The sequence below is a fragment of the Larimichthys crocea genome, chromosome III (genome assembly GCF_000972845.2).
Source record: "Larimichthys crocea isolate SSNF chromosome III, L_crocea_2.0, whole genome shotgun sequence".
Classification (NCBI taxonomy): Eukaryota; Metazoa; Chordata; class Actinopteri; family Sciaenidae; genus Larimichthys; species Larimichthys crocea.
This window is the reverse complement of record NC_040013.1, coordinates 19,168,039-19,192,323: the sequence shown is the minus strand read 5'-3', so window position 1 is coordinate 19,192,323 and position 24,285 is coordinate 19,168,039. Positions and strand designations below refer to the sequence as shown.

General features: G+C 41.1%; 1 protein-coding gene across 2 annotated transcripts in view; it reads right to left on the bottom strand.

Annotated features, from left to right (window-relative positions):
- Positions 1–15,248, bottom strand: part of ctbp2a (C-terminal binding protein 2a) — a 63,779-nt gene extending 48,531 nt beyond the window's left edge. Inside the window, exon 1 of one of the 2 annotated variants that reach the window (XM_019269296.2) lies at positions 14,971–15,248. The gene's annotated coding sequence lies outside the window, so the exon portion shown is untranslated. The remainder of the gene's footprint in view (positions 1–14,970) is intronic. The other variant, XM_027277647.1, reaches the window with a different exon arrangement.
- Between the last annotated feature and the right edge of the window lie 9,037 nt (positions 15,249–24,285).

Here is a 24,285-nt window from a genome sequence, read left to right as displayed (position 1 = left end):
AAATGTTTTAAGCACAGCCTCGCCTCGTCTTCACAGAGGGAATAGTTTGACATTTTTAGAAAATGTGTTTAATGTCATGTCACTCTCTTGTAATAAGAAGCTACAACCAGCAGCCAGTTAGCTTGGCCAGCCTGGCTCTGTCTTCAAGTAACAATATCCGCTATAACAGCTGCTATAAAGTTGAATAATTAACCCATTACAGTCGTCCCTCACTATAACGCGGTTCACCTTTCGCGGCCTCGCTGTTTTGCGGATTTTCTTTAGTGTAATTTAGCATGCTTTTTTTTTTTTACAGCATACTGTACAGTACGAACGCGCATTGTGTTCTGTGTCCTGATTGGCTAAGGGAGTACTGTACAAAATGCGGCGCCAGGACAAAGAGGCACCGTCAGAGGAACTGTGAAATACGCGTGACTTACTGGTAATAATTTCTTATGTGTCGAACCTCATAGATTGATCATTAAAATTAAATTTGTTGAAAATATTTGGGCTTGAAAACAGGTTTTGATCTTTGGTTTCATTTACTAATACAGTATTGTACTTATTTTTGTTAAATCTGCGAAAGTTTGAACTTTGAGAGTGTTTAAATAAGAGAGAAATGTGAGAAAATGTTAATGCCTGTCTGAGAAAAGTGTATAAAAGTGTGTGGTTAGGGGTTTTGCGGCTTTAAAACATGTATAATAATTGTAAAAAATAAAGCTGATTACTTCGCGGACTTCGTTAATCGCAGGTTATTTTTAGAACGTATCCCCCGCGATAAACGAGGGACCACTGTATATAATGTATAATGTGCACAAATACAGAAGTCTTAATAAGAGGTGTTATTAGGTAGGTGTTTCTACCTTTACCAAACGAGTTGTTTTTGTGCTAAGCTAAGCTAATCAGCTCGTGGCTGAATGGATGAGCTTCAATGGACGCTGGCTGCAGCAAAAATCTCATTAATGCAGCACGTCACAAGGCAGGGATACCTTACAGTCAACATTTTGAGGAAGAATTGTGCGGCAGCTACCTAAAGTGACTGCTTAAGAGTCTATGATTTATGTCCCTAAAAGTGCAAGATAGCAGAAAAGGCAGCAGCAGAGAGGGGAAGGTGGTTAAGGTTCCTCTTCTCTCATTAATCGGATAGTTGGGGCTCCGAGGGGCACGTAAAGCTGTCGCTCAGACCGCTGATTTACACCTTCCTCTTCTCTGCCAGCCTCTTTCTTCGTCCAAGCCGCCCTGTCTAAATACACCAGTTACTGACAATTACAGCTCTCCTCTTTCTACCTTTTCCATCACCATCACTTTTCCTCCAAGTCTGTCAGTCCATCTGTGCTTCTCCGTGTATCCTTTTACCTCCCCTTTGCATGTCCTGTCAGCCCCTTTGGCAGATAGCGTCCTTTTCATTCCCCCCCTCCCTGTTTCTCTTTTACATCGCCTTTTCTCTGAACCATTTTCCCATCCTCCCCCCTTTTTCCCTCTCCCTCGCCCTCCTCCACCTCCTCCTCTCACATTCTCGCCATCTTTCTCTCAACTCTAAACGAAATGAGACTGCAGCAGCACTAACTGCTGACTTGGGCTAATGCACAATTTTGTAATAATGCCTATTCGTTTAAGTCACCCAGGAAACGCATAATGGTGACATTATTGTGCACGGCAGCCTGTTAGCCTAACCCACTGAGGCTTTAGGCGTGGCCTGCATTCTTCCTCTCTCCGGCTCCTTACATCTAATGAACTAAAACAAAGTCTGGCATAAAATCTCCAGCGAGATAATTGGCAATTTACTTTTTCACAACACCGCTACAAAACACAGACCACTGACGACTTTGAGCAATACAGAATCCACGTTTGAATTAAATAAAAAGGATTGTAAACATGTCTCTAAATATTATGTTGGTATTTTTTTTCTCCTTTACCTTATACACATGCATTTAAATGCACGAGCACACATACCGGTACACATACACAAAGGCAATCACACCAAAACCTCTGGTACTTAAGCTGACAGGTAAAAGACTGTGTTCAAGATGCTTTTATTGTGGTAATAAATCTGTCTTCTCTACTTTCCCGTTGACATTCAACATGACGAGAAAGACCTCAGACCCTTCTCTGAGGGACAGAGAGCAGCACTGAGAACTAAAGCACATAATAACACAACATATATAAACAACACACTTAGTAAAGAATGAATCAGACCGACTTCTCGTCAAAGTAGACAAGACTAATCTCCTTGGAGGTAGACATTGCATTGCGTTTGCCCAGTTGGTTATCAATTGGTTTGAGATTTTGAGATCTGAAAGGATTACTCAATTAATCGATGTCACTGTTATATCATTAAGTTTTAGACCACTGGTTGGATACAAAAACAAACATTTGGAGACATCATCCTGGGTGATAGGAAAGTCTAATAGCCATTTTTCACAATTTTCTAAATTTTATACAGTATACCGTATGAAACGAATGATCAATTCATTAATAAAATAATCTGTAGTAGAGCTCTGGCCATGAACTGTCAAGAAACTGAAAAGCACTATATGTATACGGAACATTACCGGTATACAAATCATTTGGTAACCATGGTAACGGACAAATGTACATCACTCTGTGAATGTGAGTTGAAGGATCAGAAGATGAACTGAGCTATAGTACGCTGTGTGTGTGTCCTACACGTCCATTCTGGGAAAAAGTGGCAACCATAATCTGGAAAACAAATTTCCATTCACTACTGTCGCAATTGTACTCCAGTCTAAAAAAAAACAGCAGTCAAATCTCAAACAGCGAGACACAAAGTAAAAAAAAAAAAAAACATGATAGCATTTGTTTGTTTCATGAATTAATTTGATGAACATTAAAAAGTCTTCTCATCACTCCACGCTGATATTTTAGTCTGCTGCTATTTTTTTGTTACTTCAGTGGATGTTCAAGTCACATGCTTCATGTACATTAAGTTGTTTCCAATGAAAAAGGGTAGCTGGCGGGGTGAGTGCGGAGGCACACCCCGGGCCGCACCCGCAGGGCGCCGAACATAGGGGAATCTGCTCTAGTGTTTAGTTTGGTGGACTATGTGGAAGAGGACCAGATATAAAAGGCCCCTTTAAAAAAAAAAAGGTACAAAATCCTTGTTTTCATGTGATTATACACTAATAAAAACACTGTTATGAATATTTTTATTCTACTTCTGTCATATTGTGTAAATAGAGCCCCCTTAATTTTATATGCTGGACCTTTAAGTGTGTTTCTATTGCACTTTGTCACGGTTTACATACACCAAAAACCTTTTTGCAAGATTTTGAAATTCGTTCACAACCAGGGTTTAATTTGCAAATTAAAAACATGTACGAAAATCAGGTGGATGAAAACACACCTACCGATTAGTGCAAAAGATCATTGTTGTTCGCAAAGTAATGTCACGGCAGTGATACAGTGTAGTCTGTCAGCCTGTGTTTGTGAAAGTGTAAATCGGGCTTTTTTCCCTTCCATCTCACCTTCACTTTCTCAGCTCTTTAGCACCTTTCCATTCTTAATCTAACAGCTCATTAACACAACATGCAAGAGCAAAAGCCTGCAAAAACACCTTATCATTTAGCCCAAGTCTAAACAAATTTAGTCCCATTTACTTAAAAAATATCTACAACCTCACGCTGACTGATTTCTTACACCTCTCCAGTGTGAAATGTTTAAAACCATTTAGCTGTAACATGATAGAAACCCCAAGGAAAGAGCAAAGACGAGTGACCAAAATGCAATTATATTTTAGGGCTATGGAATAATTATGCATGAGGGAGATGGGACTTCAAATTCTTCCTGCAAAAGAAAAAAAAAAAAGATTGTGTTGGCACAGGGCCAATCTCCTAAAAAACTCTCTCAACCAATGGCTGATTGAAGAATGAGGATGCCACAGTCCCATTTCAGGAGTAAATTTAGGATTTTTCAAAGAAGCACTGAGCATGACTAATGAGGAGAGACTATAAAAAAATGACTGCTTCTGGGTCTAAAGAGCAAAGTGCGGATCATAAAGGCAAACACATGAGGAGAAGCAAGACAGATAACCACATATACCTTATTCTTCACGTCATCGTGATCACTGTCAACAGTTTACGAAATCTATTTGAATACTGCTCGTCAGGAAAATCTAGTCTCCACGTAATACATAATTGTAAATCATTTCCACGAAATCCCCTCAGAATAGTTCTAGTCTAATTAGATACATATTTATGTGTGTTGAGGTTGGCAAGTGCCAGTTTAAATGGTTGAACTCGATGATCTGTCTTTTCCTACCAATTAGCTCCTGAGCACCTGATGCATATGCAACAACTGTAAAAACAATTAGACGGCAAATTAAGCGTAGAGATGAGTTCACGATGTGAGTGCAGATGCTTATATTTTCAATGAGCTCTGGGTTCACAATTTCACATTTCTAGAGGAGGCTTAATCATGATACAGAAATGTGATCCTCAACATGGACAGGGGTGCGATGCGCTTATGTATTGGTTTACGCCGAAATACAATTTATTACACACTTTAGGTTTCTGTGAATCAACAGTTACAGTTTGATTAGTCTAATTAGTAGTCTTAGTATGTATGGAACAAGCTTAAAAGTGCACCTGGAGACCTCTTGGTAACATTTCAAATGATTCAGTGGCAATCACTACTACAACTGAGTACTAATATCAGAGGTATTTTGTATTTTTGGTCAATACTTTAGTTTGAGGAATAAGACAAATTCTTTTTTTTCCCCATTAAACAAACATGCCAAACTTCTCAGTGTCACAAGAAGCCAAACAAGAACTCCATCTCAATGAAACTAAGCTAAGCTGTGATTTCAATCAGGAACTATTCAATATTAACAGCGTGGTCACTTTGATTGACAGGTAGGTGCCATTACAGATGTCTTGTTTGAACACCCAGGCGTCATTCCGCCCACCTCAGGTCCGCTATTTGTCCACGTCTTTGTCGATTTTTAGAGGAGGATGCCGAAGTGGCAGAACTTCCAACACGGTGGCGGACACATATTCTGAGCCTCACAACCAGCTCTTCAGAAACCTACGGGTAATGTCCATTCTTAAATGCATAAACTCGAAACTCAGCTGTCTACTGGCAGACATTTCTTACACATATGGCGATCGCAAGAACAAAGTGAAACCTTTTAGCTTACTAAGCTGTGAGCTGCACATCTTGGAGTGTGTTATCAAGGTCCAGGGCCTCAATGGTGTGTGCCATCTGGGATGCTGGGAGGAGCCATAGTGCTCGGATTGCTAAAGGCCATCTGAACCAGGTACAGTAGTAATTTGCCCAGTACTACACAGCGTAAACAACTTGTCAGGTTCTTTAAACAGCAAACTATGTATGAGGTAAGTAGACTGTAAGTTAGTTGAGTAAATGGGGTTAAGGAAAGGCCAACTCCCTGTGAGCCGAACGCCACTGACCTAGATTAATACCAACCACAGCAGCGCCAGGACTATTAAACACACCCCGGTTTCCTGTATCCTGCCTTTCTGTCTGTGTGTGAAATGATTCCATCTGTCAGTCTCAGCTGGGCTGTGAGAACACCACTGAACGCTGCTGCCCACACACACAGACACATATATACAGACGGACACCAAAAAACACAGACGTGTCGACTGGGAACTGGGGCCAAGGTGGGTGTCTGGCTGCATCCAGTCTCCAGGGAGAGTTGGGGAGGGGGGGGTGGGGAGTCTGAGAAAGACTCGAGGATAGGGAGTGAGACATGAGAGAGTGACTGTGGTCATGATGGTGTGCAGCAAAACATCAGAGGCTTTATGATTTGAGCAATGAAAACTAACAGTGTGTCAGTGCAACCTGAAAATTCAATGACAGCAGGTTTTGTGTCTCTACTCCGCCTGCGATGACTCCCGTGCATGTGGTATTCTCTTTTCAGCCTCCTTGTTGAACTAATAGCTTGCTTAATATAAGGCTAATTTATCATTGTGTGCATGCGTGTGTGTGTTTCTGTCTGTCCGTGTGCAGGTATGTGTGGCTTTGCCGTCTTTTATGTATATGTACGCATGCTTTAGGTAAATTTATTACACTGGCATGACCAAGGACAGCAGCTAGTATTCAATAGATACCAAACAGAAGAAACACAGACAGCCAGGAAAAGAAGAGCCAGCACACCCCTCAGCCACCTGTGAGCAAGAGCACAGAGATGAAACTGAAAAGGAAAAAAAAGAGAGACAAGATAAGGGCACAGACGGATTAGGAGGCACAACTGATATTCAGAGGAAAATAAGGGAAAGAGAGCTTAGCAGCAGAAAGAAAGAGAAGAGTAAAGAAAGGTCAGGGATGAGGTTTAACTGAGGGAGAAAAGACACGGGCAAGTGGGTGAAAAGTGGAACAAAAAGCTGTGTTCTTTGAGTTATTTGAAATATTTCAGTAGTTCAAACTTCCCCCCGAGGCTGAAAAGACCAGAGTAACATATAACCTCTGTTCAAGTTTATCACCATTTCAACTGGCTGTGTACAAAGAAGTGAAAACGCTTTTCTTATGACGCATTCTAGACACAATTAAAACAAAAACTAAAAAAGAAAAAAACAAACCCCATTAGAAGAGAAGATGAAAAATGGTTTAGAAAACTAATAAAAATGTGAAATATTATCAATTCCTGCGTAAAGTAAAATGGCGCATGGACTTCATATGGTATTTCCCCTGGTACATCAATTTTTAATGACAAAAAAAAAAGTGCCGCATTGACTGCATGTCTGAATGAGATAATAAGCCTTCTCAATTTCTTCATATTCAAATTTGGCTATGTTGCTTTTTTTTAAAGCAGCAAGTTTAGTATGGCTGTAGGTAAAACACAGACCGCATGCATCAGCAAAATCCCTGACAAGGCAATACCAATGAACTGTAGCTCTGTTATCGTACTAATGCACTCCCCCTATCTCCTGATGGCACAAAACTTCATTATTGGAAAAATGTTCACCTCGGGTCAAAAGATGTTGGAAGCTATAAATAAAAAAAGCAGCATGCACTTTAAGGGAACAAAATCCTGCTCAGTAAATGTTTATTCTAGAGAGTCTGCGCGATATGTCAGATGGTGTAGTTTAAAAGAATAAAAACATTGCAGCGCACACATGCATTGTGCCTTAAAAATAGCATTTGCCAAAGCTGTCTGTACACCCCATGGGACACCTATTTCTAACCTCACACAGAGTCCCAAGGGGACGTATTCACAGAGGACCGAGTAGGAGGGACTGAGAGTCTGTGGCTTCTCTCTGGCTAAGTGAAAAATTAACCCACAAGTAAATCCATTTTGTTCAGGATCAGGAATCAAACTCCACACGGATGAAAATCAAACATGTCTTTGTGCGAACAAGCTGACGAGTTAAAAAGCCAACCATCCCACTGAGTTTCTCAGCAGCCCGGGAATCAAAGAATTAGCCTCGGGCTCACCAAACATTGCTAATATCCATATTCATAATACAGATAGCTGAGGTGATAAGACTCCATCGCTCAGCTCCACCACTCGCTTTGTCAACACTTCCATAACTGCTAGCAACGAGTAGATAATATGCCACTTTTCACCACGGATGAGTGACGAGGAGCAGGGATGACAGCTCACCCTGTTTTGCTCTTTGTACAGCAACAAGTAGATAAATGCTTTTGTGTGACACCGCGTGAGTGCGTACGGGCACTGATGCTCTGCGACCATGGCGACGTCCACTGCTCATTCAAATCAATGGGAAGTGCAGCGGCGGTTTCTGAGTGGTGGTTTCATGGACATCTGCCAGATTTCCCTGTTTGGAACAATGCCAGTATTTATGCAAGCGAAGAGGCTGTTAGACACATGAAAGTGTGGCATGTGGACAGATTTAACCTGCAAGGATAAACTCGCGGCATTAAAAATGATCTGATTGGCCTTGGGCCTCGAAAAAAAAAAAGCAGCACAATTTCACTGTGAAATCGATTCACTTCAATATAAATACCGCTATCAGTGGATTTGCTTGCGGGGGCGCAGTAAATCCATAAATATTTTTTTACATTCAACTTCAACTTTGGCTAAACTTTGACACGCAAATTTGCAATAGCAAGCCGTTCTGACTTTTTCTAGGAACAGAAGCTGTGGTTTATTAGCTGCGTTCTCCTCTGTCGGACTATAAACGGCTTCTAGCAGAAGGTCCGCAAGCTTGGTAGCTTAGAGAGATTTTATTCCCCTTAAATAACTCGCTTTATTGAATGAAATTATGTTCAATACCGAGAGCCAAGGAGGAGCCATGGGGGGACAAAAGGCCCAGGAGAAAATAGAGAGAATTTAGAAGAGCTATTGTGACTGAGTAACATCAGGTTAGCTCACCAGATAAAGCAGTTTATGAACTAACCTTGCAAGCTGCCCCTACGTCACCAACACATTCATATCATCTAATGGACCCTGGATGCATTATCAAATGAAAGAATCATTCTATAACTATCAATTATCGGCTTTAATGATACAAAATAACTCTTATTGTAATACTTTTTTATACAGGGCTCGGCATGTCTGTGTTCCAAGTCAAATGTTGGATAACAGGCTCCAGTTCAATACAAATTCTTGTCTAATGACATCATCAATTGTCCTGTGTCTACACAATGAGCACCGAGCACTCGCACACAAGCAGGTCAAAGTCCAAGGAGATCCATGGCACTTGTGGCTGGCTGGCCGCTGCTAACAAAAACAGCTCATAATAAAACCAAGGAGCCGACCCTACAGCCAGAACCCCAGGGGCCCCCGCCGTCTTAAGACTAGCAGCCCTACTCTGCCACACAGAGCATCAGAAAGCTTGTAAAACAAGCTGTTAAACTTTATCTGCATCATAACCATTGTGATAATACAGCACAGATGCCAGAATTTCAAAAACAGATTTCCCTGAGGCTTTTTTTTTCCTAGACTACAAGTCTTTGTGCCTGTGTGTTGAGATAATCTCCATGCTACCATAAAAAAAACTGATCATTTATGCAAAAAAAAAAAAAAAACTTCACATAATCAGTTAATAAAATGAGCTGATGCACCTTCCAGAGCTATTAGAAGTAGCACTCAGATGGCGTGCCTGCGTGCTGAAAGTGTACATACTGCACTACTCCAGATTGAAACATCCTATTAGCCCTGCACATTCACGGAGCCATTAGCATTTAAATATGCAGGAGCTGTGCTCCTTTCAAAATGCCATTTTTACTCTGCTGCAAGGAGAGTTCTCCAGTTGTCATAAACAACTTTTTTTTTTTTTTCTTTATTCAAGGACCTTTTCAAATGTCAGGGCCAATCAAACACAACACGACGGGTCTCTGGGTGGGTGGTGGGGGAGAAAAAAAAACAGCTCAGAGGGCAGAGAAGAAGAGCGGACTTATCATGCATATTCATGTGGTTGGAAGGTTCAATGACTGCTGTCTCTGAGAATTGTGGGCAGAGGCAAAAACAGTTTGTATGGCAAGAGACAGCTGAGAAAAAAAAAGTATGTTTTTTTTTTTTAACTCTTCTCTCCCCTTCACCATTTCCAAATGTCACAGAACCACAATGGGCAAGTCTCTGTGTGCCCACAAGTGACTCCCAAAACCCCAACTCCAACTCTTTTCTCTCCCTTTTCTCTCCCGTCAGCATATTTGGACAGAAAAGTTTTCTCTGCGAAGTGGTGCTCAGCAGAATGGCAAACAAACAGAGCCATCTCTCCACTGGCCAGAGCACACTTCAGCATTTTAGACATCTCTTTCAGTTTACAGCTTGCCTAACATCAGCAGGATGGATCCTCCTGACACAAGTCTATGTCAGCTGGACTGGAATAAGGGCTCTGCTGAGACACAATGGAAACCCTTCCTCCTCCTCCTCCTCCTCCTCCTCCTTACGCCACCTCCCTCCTGAGACGCTGAGACAGGAGAGAGAGAGAGCAGGAAGGAAGGAACAAAAAAAAAAAAAGAGAAAAAGGAAATAAAACACAATACGTATGCCTGTGTATGTATGTGTGTGTGTGTGTGTGTAATCCTCTTCAGGAAACTTCACCAGCTCGGACAGAGAGAGCTGCACGCCCCACTGGTATCTTCCTCTCTATCTGTTTCTGTCGTTCTCCTTCACTTCCTGCCTCTCTTCATTAGTCTCTGTCTCTTCTCACTGGCTCCAGCAAGGCACAGTCATCCAGGAGGACATTATTAGCTGTCAGCATTAACAAGCAGCGTAGCAGCAACAGCAGCAGCAGCAGCAGCAGCAGAGGCAGAGGCAGAGGCAGAGGCAGAGTCGGTTTCATAACAATGCTCACAGAAAGCCTTCTTCTCTGCCCCAGCGAGAGGAGCAGGCAGTCAGGACAGCCTGCTGCGTGCAGATGGTGCTTTGTCTCTGCTAGTTCCTGCAAAAAGTGACACGCAGACACAAACGCCGAGCACACATGTACGTGCACACATAGTTGGAAGACGTCGCCGCTATTCATTCCTAATCCTCTGTGGTTTGCATGAAAGTTAATGGCAGCTCTGGCTATGCCAAGCGGAGAAGGGGAGGTGAGTGGGAGAAGATCAACTCCCCCCTTACACCACCACCACCACCACCACCACCACCTGCTGGCAAACACACACACACACACACACACACACACACTTTTCCATGTTAGAAAGACAGTGTATTACATCCCTTTCAGATCCTCAAACTGCGCCTTCATCCATCCCCATCCTCCTCCCCACCTCCCCGCCTCACTCTATCTATCCATCCATCTCTGGCATAATGTCCATGCGTGCAGTTGAGAGCAATTAGGACTTCTTTGGATGAAACTGGCCACTCATTAAGGAGGAGTGGGGACTCCAAGTGCGATGGTTTATGCCAGGTGGGAGGCTATTAGACCAAGCCAAGTGGGGTGAGCAAACTCCTATGGTCATAAATACAGGGGAACAGTAAACATCCTCCACTGTTCCCACACTGCTGCTGAGCACTCGCCTCCAATCATATAACGAGTTAATAATTTAGAGAAATGCTCGTTTATGCAACATCATAGTCATTTTAATGATTGGCCTTGTTCACAGCAGATATTTTAGCATAGGTGTTACTAATGATATTAAAAACGAGAAGAGTGCAGATGCATGAGAGTGATTTCAAAGTGAGAACGCTACACGACATGCATCGTCTCTAGAGGAAACAAGATTCCAAACCGAAGCAGTTGTTGATCACTTGCGGTCCCCGAACCAGGCCGGCCGGTTAAGAGGAATGAGGAGTCAGCGGTCAACGGCGATATAAAACAGAGCAGTCAATAAAATAGGTTGTGAATCAGCGCGACCACGAGAGGTCCTTGAGCACACAGTCATAAATGTGGACAAAAGACAGGCTCATGGGTCCAGCAGTATGTGAAATTAGCCGCTGACAGATACACACACGACTAAACACATGATCTCCTCCATCCTTACGCCCGGCGGAGATAATGACCCGTGTCCTTTTTCCTACTGTTACATGTCAAAAACGTCTTCCATTACGAAAACGACTCATTAAATTGTGTCCAAACAGCAACTTTTACTGGACTTTTTGTTCCTTCGTCTGAATTATATTATATGGTTTCAAAATGTCGAATGTTTTGCTGCTTTACTTGGAAATATCTCCTGGTTTGGAACTGCTTGGCAGAGAAAAACAAGCAAATTTGAAGACGTCACCTCGGGCTCTTGAATCTTTTTGGAAGGCATCCTTCACTCCTTTCTTTGTTTGGTTAGAAAATACTGGATCACTATGAAAATAATCAACATGTTACATAAAGTTTAACTGAAGGAGAAAAACCTTCAAGGATCAAAGCTTCGTTTTCGAGCCTTTAAACACACTCAGGTACACTACACAGGCAAACGATGTAGCGGTTGTTACATGCAGTGATGAAAATCTAATTAAAACAGTACAACTTATTCAGTTAATCACTTTTGGGTATTATATTTAACATTTGGCAACAATGTGTGGATATGATTCTGCAGTTTTTTTGTGTTTGATTGTCTCAATTAAAAACCCTGGACTATAATTTGCTTGTTTTCTGGCCACTATGCCAGCTGAACTGGGAATGACTATTAAATACATTATTTTGGATTGGCAACGCTTACAAACAGGCTCGTAGGATGCCAATGTGGCAGGAGCGAGCTACAGAGACGAGCATGAAAACTGACTTCAGCTGCACTTAAGCGCAAACAACAGAGGTTGTATTTCTTTCTCCATACTGTATACATTATATCACTGGCAGACAAGAGTGTGCGCACACACACAAAGAGCGACCTGTATCTTTTCAGTACACTGTGCAAACAGGCCTTATCACTGGAGAGAATCGGACACCTGCTGCTGTCTGGTGCAGTCCACGTCCACTCTCCCAAAACTATCCTTCAAAACCCACAAACAAAAACCGACCGACTCAGAAGCCATAGAGACACAACAGAGTGTGTTATAACAAGCGAGAAACAGGTGCTGAAAGTGTACCAATTACACTAAACACACAGGAGAAAATGTCTGGTCTATGAGATAAAAAGTATTACCAGCCAGCATGAGATACAGTCTTAAGAGTTGCTCCGAGAATAATTTGAAGTGTTCGTCCTCATCAGTGAAATGCTTCTGAAGGACGCGCAGTTCTCAATTTGCAAAGTGTGCTACTTCACAGCACCATCTTTGTTTTTGTCATACAATCTTGTGCTTGAAGATGCCAGAAAACTCAGCAAAGAATGTTTCGTGTTTAAATATTCCATCAGGAAACTATGACACTTTTAAATACTAACCTGGCTAATGGGCTGTAGTTGAATGAATGATTTTTTTTTTTTTTCAAACAAAACTCTCAAGAATCACTCAATAAAAGATGATTTGCAGCCACATCAAAAGACCTGTGGCCTTAAATCTTCCTTGCTCTGTGATTTTTTATTTTTTTTTCCCGCAAAGCAGTGTGTCTGTGAGTGACATCAGGCTGTGCATTTTCGGCCTCTTGCAGATGGCACAGTGTAATTTCACACCCATTACCTCCTCTCCACAATGCATAGCACAATCACATGACAGTAAAATCCTCTCAAACTAACTCCTATGGGAGCTTTTAGAAGCCGTTAGTGGCCTGGCCATTATGGGAATTCTCAGAAGAGTTCACAAGAGCTATTTCAACAGCATCCAAATGACTGTGTTAAATGGAGTATTAGGCTGCGAGAATATGATTAACCAATTGTAATTACTTTGCTTCTGTGACTTCAAAATAGGCAGTCGGTGCACGACTGTTGCTTTAAGCCGCTCCTCTACAAAGTAATCATGTCAACAACAAAAAAAAAAAGAAAAAGGAGAAGGACATGGCAGCGATGCAAGATGGTAGTCTGGCCGAAACAAACACAACATGCCTACTACCGTCCAAAGAAAACCACACGGTGTGTGAGCAAAGTGAGAGACAGCACCTGTGCTTTCAAAATAAAACCCATCATCTCTTCTTGCATCGGTGCACTTGCTCTCCAGCTTGCCTCTCCGTTATCCGGCGTGTTATAATACAGCAGAAACACACAAATGAGTCCCTACACAAGCATGCTGTACAGCAGATCAGCCATGTACAACAGTGCTTTGTACAAGCACAAATCATGTTCGTAATCACAGCGCACCGACTCCCCCAGTCACCAGGGAATATCTGTTGAGGGAAATGAGACTCCTGATTTCCAATACAAACACACACACACACATGCGTCAACACCGATAGCTACCATCAAGCACAAGCCATGTGCATGATATCATAAATATTAAAAAGCGTTTTGGTTTTGCATTTTCTTGGCATTTTTTTTCCTCCACGGCGATAAATCAAAAAAGACCTGATAGGAGCTGCCATGTACACTGTGATGCTGTCTTGTGATGAGTTTGCCTTGGGAGGCCCAGCTTTCATATCTGAACACATGCAGGCCGCGAAGACGCAAGAAGAAGTTCAACCCCCGGCGGAGTTGAAGGCGGCAGATGAGGGAAGGCAAACAGGGAGGGGTGGGACTGAAGGAAGTGTAGGGGGGGAAAAAGGGAATACCAGTGAGCAATGACAAACTAGGAAGTACAGTATCTGTTGCATCATCAGCGACAGATATATATTTTTTTGGGGGGGTGAAGACAGTCCGTGATCTGTGACTCAAAGCTCTGAGATATTCAAATAAACGTGGCATTTCGGAAAAATTTGGCCTCTGGAAGGGTGCGGGCCACGGCCTGTATATCATTCACAAAAGGCCTTTTCTCTGCGGGCTCGGCTCCACTCTAAGTTCCCCTGCCTGTTGTGACAATGCCCACAGGGGGGAGAGCAGATGTCCGTTGCCAGCAGCACATCTGCATACAGCCTCAATCCCCACCCCTTCACTGGCCAGACAATGGAGCCGCCCTCCTCCTCCTCCTCCTCCTCCTCCACTTGAAGCTTTCCTCCACTGGAGCCTCCAAATGCAGTAAAAAAAAAAGAAGAAGAAGAAGAAGAGTGGAGAGAGTTCCCCTTTTGGAGAAGAAATGCCTACTCTGCCTGTCAAAAACAATGAAACGTAAAAAAAAAAAAAAAGGATTATCATCCTGTTTCAAAAAAAATGTGCAGGTGCTCATATGGATGCCTGATTGGGGGCCACTAATTAAGCTCACTCATTAATTAACAGGCTAATAGATGACAAGTGAAGTTCAGAACAGGATTTGTTTGGGACACAGGAAAATAAAATAAATGTGGCACAAAAACACACTTGTATGAAACTTTTCATCAAACTCTTTTAAGTCTTTATGATTTCAAATGTAGCCTGATATATATATATTTGTTTTTAACAACACATAAAATAACTCTTTAATAAATCCACCATTATAAATACCCAGCTCATTATGAACTTAATAAAGCCAATTCCCACATCACTATCAAGTGGAGTATCGGCTAATGTCTACTCCCACCCTCCCTTGTCCCTCCTTTGCTGATGGCGCAGGGACACATGGACAGCGACGCGAGTATAGCTTTCAAAACTATACCCCGGTGGAGCACACACCGAAATATTTTACACCACCTTCTTTTCTTTCTTTCTTTCTTTTGCAATAATCTTGAATCCTACCTCGACTGGATGTTTACTGAGAGTTCAAACGTCGGCTCCAGAAATAGCATCGCAGGCTACGCATTTTCAAAATTCGCTTGTTATCTCGGATTTAGATAATGATCCACCTTTTTTCAGATGACATAAAAAACTTAATCCTTGAAACGCAAACGGGACAATCTCCGGCGCTGGGGAACGGTGCCTGCTGTCGTTTTTTACGGTGTGGGGAAGTAGCCTCGGCTCTCGGTGTGCCTGGTTATCCTGCTGTTTACTTATACGCTTCATAAACACTCCTATTCTTTTCCTCCTGCCAGAATTGAGAGGTGTGTATCAGTTTGCTTTTCCTTTTTTTCTCTCTCGCTTTTTTTGAGTGAGGCGGAGCCTTTGCCCACTTCTCCCTCTCTCACACACACACATACGCACACATACACACACACACGCGTACACACTCACGCGGGCCCGCGCGCGCACACACACAGCACAGATGAGAGACACTTCTTGATGAAGATGGGACAGAGGGATTTTTTTTTTAAACCCGCCTTGTCATGTAGTTTAAAGAATAAATGAAAATGTTTAAGTCTATCTTGATGCACACACACACACACACACACACACACACACACATATGAATGAATGAATGTTAGTGCTTTCTGTAAAAATTTATGGACCAGCTGTTTCCTAAATCTACTTAAACTAAACTAACTTAGATAGTGATTTACTTTCACCATTAAAACTAATGGCAAGGCTTTTTTTTTTTTTTAGCTAGTTAAGACTTTACTAGTGTGTAAAATGGTTGCCACAAAACATCTGAAGCGCCCCTCCATTCAAGCTAAAGATAAACATAATGTCACAAAGCTGTAACATATTTATGCTGTTTCTCAACGTGTGTACTTACTTCTACATGGCTCTATTATGAGTGTCAGTTATTGAAAAATGTAGTGTACTGGAAGTACCCGGGTAGTACATTGGTACTGAGTACATTGGTTGAGTGTGGAACACAGGACACTTCTCATCCTCGATGGATATACATATATATGTATTGAATACACAACATACAAATGTGAGTTGTACATATCTTTTTTTATCTATATATTGGAAGTCAAATGTTGCCGCTCACTAGTTTCAATTTGCCAAAGAACAGAAAGCGGCAAAATGTTGTAATCATCATCAGCGACACTATGCCAGGAAGTACATACAGGTGTACTAACGGAAGTATTGTGACACAGCGAGTATTGCTTGTGTCTCTTACTTCTATGCTTTTCACTATTTCAAATACATAAGTGCGTTCATGCTTTCAGTTATGGCAAAATGAAGTGTAGGACTGGGAGAACCTCATAACAAAAAGTTGAGTGTGGGCACTCAGTGGACGCCATTTTGTACACAGTGTACCACATATAGGTGTACTAATGGAAGTATTATCTGTTTTCATTATACCCTGTTTTAATATTTGAAACTGTATAAGAATTACTGGCTTACACCTACAGTAACGTGAATTTTAAGCATGTTTACACATATGTATGTATGATTAATCTTCTATGCGGGCATGTACACCGTCACGTTGGCAGATTTTCTGAGTTTCTAAATGTCTAATGGTTTTATCTTATCTTACATACATCAAGAAAACATCTTTCAAAGTTAGAGTGAAGGGATAATGCTGCTAGCTAGAATTACATTGGCTTACCTAGAAGATCATATTTAGTCATTTGGCGATGTTAGCATAACGTTTTCTAATTTTATGTAGCCTGTATTGTGTTATTATTGTTAAGTGTAATTTAAAAATTTGAATTATTAAACAGTATTTTGCTCAGATGTTGACCATATTTAATATTACACTTCCTCTTTTACGCTTCACTCTAGACTGATCATATATTAGGAAGCGTTAGTTTGTCAGTTGGTTCACATAGACACCTGGGTTGCAAATATTTAGCAACCACTAATCTTGGTGTGTGTGTGTGTGGAGCACGTCATTTTAACCTGTGATGTGTAAATCCGTCTTTCATTTAACGTATGTTGTAACAAGGCTGTTTAGAGCTGAAGTTTGACGTCACGTTGAGGGCTGTTCCGTTCATCGATATCTGAAAAAGTGAAGCGTGTTCCTGGAGTTCACTTCACTACGACAAATCAGCATCCACTACAGCGCTGTATTAGAAAATGAAACTTTCACGGACGCACCTCAACCTTGTTGAGCCATAAATAGCTGGTGAAAAAAAAAACTAAAGAAAAATCTATATTACATAAATATTCAAAATGTAGACATATGAAGCGAGCTGTGCACGACATACTGCTGAGAAAAGAAATGTAGATTTTTTGTTATTAGTGGTTACAAATGGTAATAGGCTTCATACCTCTGCAACAGAACCCACAACTTCCTGTTTAACTTTGATGCTTGAACTTACTATAGTGCAGCCATCTCCAGGGGGAATTTACATTCTACATTTGAAAAGTTACACTTGCTGAGTGTTTTACATTTATAGACTCAATCAATATAAATTTACATTTAGGGCGATAATTAAATCCGTATGAATTACAACTCTATCTCCCAACCAAATGTTTTTTTTTTGTTTTTTTTTCTGGCAGTGCTTAAGAGACTGTGTAAAAAGTATTTAGAACTTGGAGATATGCAATTTAGATGAACAGTTAACTGAATAAATTTAGATTTTGTTTTGCTGAAAAATATTTTACAGGGTGGTATGGTTGGTGTTGGGGAGGGATGTGCAAGTTGACCCCTCTATGTCAAAAATCCTGCCTATGTCCCTGGCTGTAATTATTCTTGCCACAGGTGCACATAGCAGCAACTGCAGCTGCGCCTTGATGTCATGCTTAAAACATGCAATCTACAATATATTCTCCCTTTTTTTTTTAGCTCCAGTCTGAGCAGTAGAAGGATTGTGGACTCTCCCTTCATTCACACAGTGTCGGCCATATAACACGCCACAGATGGCAGAGAGCATCTTTGGATTTCCCAGTCTCTCCAGGCTCTGCATACTTTTTCACTTTTCTTTTGAATGGAGCTTTCCACAAAGACTGTTAGCAATAGATGATTCATTTACATATCTTCTATTCTGAATCTTGCCATAGCTTCTGTACCATGTACCCTGTGTGTGTGTGGTCCCAGGCCTGGGGGCTCTTGGCCGTGTCCTGAGTGCATCTTTCCCTGTGGTCATTTTTGTCTTCAGCACAATGTAACTACTGGGCATGAACCCAAACACTCCAAAGACCAACACCAGCCAACAGGGGACACCAACTGAAGCATATGTTTTGCAATTGCAGCAGAGGGAATGGATGGCAGGAGGAGGAAGAGGCCAAGGAAACTGGTTGAACCGCTGCTGTGAGCTTGTATCTGTAAATTAGATTTAGACGAACGCCTCCACTTTTTCCCAAATAAATCAAACAACACTCACAAACACACATAACCTACTACCAAACCAATATGACCAATGTAAAATGTATGACGAGGCATGTAACATATGTTCGTATCCTCAATTTAATTCCCCCTTTTGTTGTTGTTTTAAAATGTGCTTTATATTTACAGATTTAATCCATCAAACGGCTGATGTTTGGTAATTATAAGCTTATCCTCTGTTGCGTTAACAAAAGTATAAGTCAATTAGTAAAGCACCTTACTATGCTTTATTTTCCTACAAAGAGCAATCATTACTTACACTATTTTCTTTATTTTACTCCAGCCACTGGCATAAGAATCTGGTTGTACTATATCAATAGAGCCCTGACAGTTATTAAAATGTTCACATTAGGGTTAGATATAATGATTTGCTTTTGTTTATACAATAGTTGTTTGAGGATGACAGTCGACACGCACACACCTCTAATCTGTTCACTGTACAGTGGGTATTTGAGAGGATCAGTAGTGTGCGACTGCATATTTCTGCAGAGAGACATTATTTCTTCCCTCAATTCCTCCTGGCAGAGATCTGAGTGTTTGACCTTTTTAAAATGCAAAGCGATTCTTCTACTCCAGAGAGTGAACGGGAGGCTCATGATTGTGCCACTAAATTTGAGGGACTTAATGCAGTAACTCACAGAGAGGGAGAGCTGTTCTGCACCTGCTGAAGTCGAGACTTGGTTACGGGGATACAATAACATCTCCAAGGGTTATGTTAATCTTTAAAGACGGGTTATTCTTATGCTGCTCCACTCTTTGCCTCATTTGAATGAATATTTCACTGCAACCTTGAATCAGTCTCTCATGCTTAAATCACCTTATTGCATAGCAGCTCCTTTTACGTGGTCGTGAATGCGCACTATAACGCTTAAGTGTACTGCTTCACAGCCTCTAATATCAAAATAAACTGTCTTTAATCTTTATTCATTCACCCCTCTTTTGTGCCATCAAATCATCAATTACTATTCAAAACAACCTTGAGTAACACTATGGATAACATTATGGATAACCCCTATATGTCTCTGCTGATCTCTGTGTGTGCTGATTTTAGATAAAATTACACATTTCACATCTTCCGTCCTTAAGAAAGGGGAGTGCAGCTAATGTAACATCTCTATCAAAGCATGGTTATCAGCAGCTAAAAAAGTGGAGATCATGTTAAATTGAGAATTTAACAACTTGTGACACATGCTACATATGGGATTTTGTAATGAGCAGCTCATGGGAGTGTAATTTACATTTGATAATGATGTCAGATTGTTAAGAGAGTGCCATTGTACTGTATGCACCACCTCCACTAGTTGTGCGCACAACGCAGCAGCAGAATGTCTTTTAACAATGCTTTTGAGAGATGGCATAATATGGTTCAAACAAAGCCACACAATGCCTCTCTGACCACACTCACGTCTAATTATATTCCACCACACTAAGGCCCTCTGACACATTCATAGCAGCCTTTAAAAGACATTCATTGCCTTATATTTATGTCTCCCAACAGAATGCAAATGAGGCAGATTTACCCCTTTGACTGGAGAATAAGTGTGAAAACAGTTAATTAGACTCATATTGAGGTCTCTCGATGCTTTTGCTTCCTCCTGCAGCAGGAAATAGAAAACTGTGATTGTTTATGTGAGATGTCAAAGCGGTTTTAAGGCTGAGTACATAAACTGTAGATGTGGGATGTAATGGAGCTGAAAGCAGAAAGTTATCCAGTCACATCTTATCACAGCAGCAGACTCTATACTGTGAGCACTGGAAAATCTCAACTGAAGGAAGCAGAATTAAGCTAAATTATCTGAAGTGTCACTTTGTTTTAGTCGCACTTGTCCCCTCCGATTAGAGGACCACGTCAAATGTGACTCACCAGGTTCCTGTAATAATAACCTCCTTTCGGTCAAGTACAAGAGACAGTGTAAAGACTTTGTGGGGCTGTGTGGTCTTGATCCATGTCCCAATCTATAAATTGGAATAAATGTATCCATTTTACCTAATGAGATTAAAACGCTGAGGTTATGAAGGAGCGGACTAGATGAGACTAAGAGGTGGAGTGTCTTAAGTAGTGATGAAATCCTTGGTAATTTTTCTACAAGCCAAACCGAGCCACTGTTGGAGCCAAGAAGTGAGTTTCTTAGTGGAGGATAGAGGTGTCGGTATTTGTCACCTCAAGGTTGCCTCTGCATTGTTGCCCCTTACTTTAAAAAACAGAGCAAGAGCAAGTATCATATATCTCTAATTTTACATAATAAATAAGCAAATGAAAATCTATCTTTTTTACACGTATTTAGCACAATTTTGCTATTTAATCACAACAGCTCTGCATACAAACTGACACAGTACTCAATACAGTTTTCTTCATATAAAGTATGCGTGATAAATTCATCCTTGGATAAACTATTTTCTTGTTCTCTCCTGGGTGGGATACTTGAACAGACTGCTGCTTGTAGGTCTTTGTTTACAACCACCCTAATGTAATTATACTCACCACCTACACACAAATTAGCATGCAAACTGTGTCGGAGGTTTGAAAAATACAGGGTGGAATGTGATTCAGTGCAAGGATAGGTCTGATCTTCTGTTTCTACAGCACTGCTCGATGCCCTGATGCCAGTTCGGGCCTCGCAGCTGAAACACAGGAAGCAGACCTATACTATAGCTAATGCGCTCCAAGTTACTCCATTTAAACACACATGTACAGTGCAAAGACACAAAAAACGCACACACATACAGAGAGCTCAAATCTAGCATGGGAGCTCTTATCTCCTCTGAACAAACTCCTCAAGTGATGGGAATGTTCTCAGGATGTTATCTTGTCCTCTGTAGAAATGAGATAGCCAGCCACCTTTATCACCACCCTCAGACTCTGGAGGGCCCCTGACCATTACTGGAACAAGGACCACTAGGCTGCCAGGGGACACTAACCAACTGGCTGCCTATAAAAAAAGACTGCCAGGGAATTGAAAGTGCTGCAAGTACAAGGAATGACTGACAGGAGATTGGAAAGAGTCTCATGTTGAGGTAGTTTAACCCAGCCAAGTCAGTCAGCTATGTCTTGAAGGCCGTTTTGGACTTTGCAGTTGCTATTTGGACAGGATGCTGAATGTTTGAACAAGATGAAATGTTAAACACGAAGAAAAAAGTCATACTGTGCGCCTCGACACCTTATTTAACAGGATATAAAAAGAAAGGGAGAAAAAAATCTAAAGAAATCAGGGGAAGCTAGACATTATTTATAATTGGCAAAAGAATAAACAGGGGGAAATTATTATTTTTTTGATATATGTAATTTAACCGCGGCATCTCCATGGCAACTCTCTTTTCAAGTCACATCTTTAATGAATAGGTAATGGACAAAATGCAAGATGCACAACTTCATGGCGTCAGAACGGATGCCAAAACTGACGTGAGAGGGAAAAAAAAAACCTGGTAGATTTTGTTTGACAAAAAGTGATTTAGCTGTGCACACAACAGAGTATGTCAAAACAGCACAGCCGCCTTTTTTGAAAAGAACACACACACACACACACACACACACACACACACACACAATGTACCAGGGTAACACAAATCTTCCTTCTGTTGCTGTTTTTTGACTGTCTGTTAAATCCACCTCTTGTTTTCAAAGCATTTTTCCTCTAACAGGTGCAAACCTCTCAACTCAACACATCAAAGAGACACATGCACCTGCGAATAAATCATAGCAAATGGTAAGAATCCAGACTAGGGCCTCCTAACACCAAAGAGGTAGGATTCAAAGTGTCTGATTTAATATTCATGAAGTGTAAGGCTTTGGTGGTTGAATGCTTGTTTACTGAGATGTGTCTTTTGTCCTTGGGAGAAGGTTTGATATTCCACCAAGTAACTGTATTTACATATACTTGTGGTTTTTGCCTCTGCATTGATATAACACACGCATCTTGCCTAACATGGCACATAGAGTACACACAACCCCATACTGACTACTGATTGACACACTACTTCAGTATGCCCTCCAGTGAAACATTAAAAGCCTTACTGCGAGTCTGACAGAGCTAATGAGAGTTTCTGATTATGAAGTGTTGGTGGCTTCCGTGCGGAGGAGTTATTCAAGTTGCGGCAAGTCCAAAAGGAAAGCGTGCGTCTGCAAACTGCACCCACAGGGACAGAGGTGGCAGACAACCAGTCAAGACCAGACAGAACCAACTGTCAAACACAACCACAGGTGTTTTTCATTAATAAACACTCCTTCACCTCTTGTCATCTCTTTAAAAAATGTGTTTTAGATTCATTTAAATCTGATCTGATGATGCTCCGGGTTTAGTGACATGGCAAAAATAGGGTTAAAAAAAAGAGCTGGTAACCTTTTATCTTCATCTGCACACCTGTTTTTTTTTTTTCTTTTACTGTTTTATCAAAGGTATAGTCAATAGAAACCCCTCGCCTTGTGGCTTGGTGTCAGTCGTGCACCTGCTGGCAACAATGTGTGAGATGATCTCAAAGTGAAATCACAAAGGGAGCAGCAGATCCAGGTGGATGTCTCGCGGCTTTCCGGTCTTGCTATATAAAAACCGTGAGATGTATGTCACCTTTTAAAAGTGAAACAATCTCCGACAAGGTCGCCACTGCATTTGGATCAGCTAATTACTACAGCTGAAAGGAAGCTTGTGAGAAAAACCTATCTCCCCGGTGGGTACTTGAAGAAAGAAAGCAGCTGGTCAGAATGTACTCTGGAGAAAACATCAGCTATTGGAGAGAATGGTTGGGGATACTCTTCTCTTAAGTGCTTTAGAGCAGTGTTCTCTGTTCTTCGCTCCCACGCTTTCTCCTCTCTTGTATGGGCGGCACACACACAGAGATATCATCCCTTTCATCCCCAGGGGTGAAACAAACCCATGCATTATGACTCAAATCAAGCTTAATTTATTTCACATGCTCTAATTTAATGTCTTCATGTTGATATGCATAGAGCAAAAATAGCTGAATTCTTTCTCTAATTATTTCCTCTCCACATTTTCTCCAGAGCACGCACATCACACAGAGGTTTTAGTTATTACATTTCTCACACAAACTTGGCTGTTGAACAACTGGGTGGCTCGTGAGGCCAGCTGATAACTCATGCAGACCTGCTGCGCTCTGCTGGCAAAACTGTGAACTACCAACAATATTCACAAGGCTGCTCCTGATATAAAAACAAATTATGACCATGATTGTGTTACTTTCCATTACCCACCTTTTTATTGCTTCTATTATCTCACCTAATAAAATTCCCATGTTAGTGAACTCCTTGACAATGCTATTTTGAGACACAAGGGGAGTTGTTGGTGAGCACTACTGTGAGATGATGAGAAAAAGGTCAGCTCCAGAGGGGTCACGAGAAGTCTGATGACTTGCTTCAAGCGACACAGGCAACATGAGACAACAGACCACCAAGTTCACTCTCTGACTGAGTTACTGCCGGTCGAGCTGCATTGTGGCTAATGTTGACAAAGAATAATTAAAAAAAAGAAGCAGGGATCTCTGGTTCTGCTTTAATTTTGATCCTAAAATAATAATTTGTTTGTCTGATAGCGTTATAGAAGTTCAAATTGGTGTAGTTATCTTTAGGTCTTAATTATGGCAGCATATTTACGGAGCCTTGTTTGTTTGTTTTTTTTGTAATGTACTTTGTCTTTAGCCTACTGAAATTATTTCAGAGAAACCACTTAATTTAATACACTAGAAAAGCATTATTTTTTTTATATTTCATATTTTAGAAAATACCCCTGATGATGTCATCGGGGTTGTCTTGAGATTGGACACGAGGACTTAAACTACATGTCTATGTGTCAACTTGGGACATGACGTTTGAAGAACATGAGCATTTAACAGACAAATATAGGAAATATAGGATCCAGTGTTTTAGAGGTTTAGAGATTTTATATATTGTCTTTTAACAGTTCACTAACATAATAAAGACG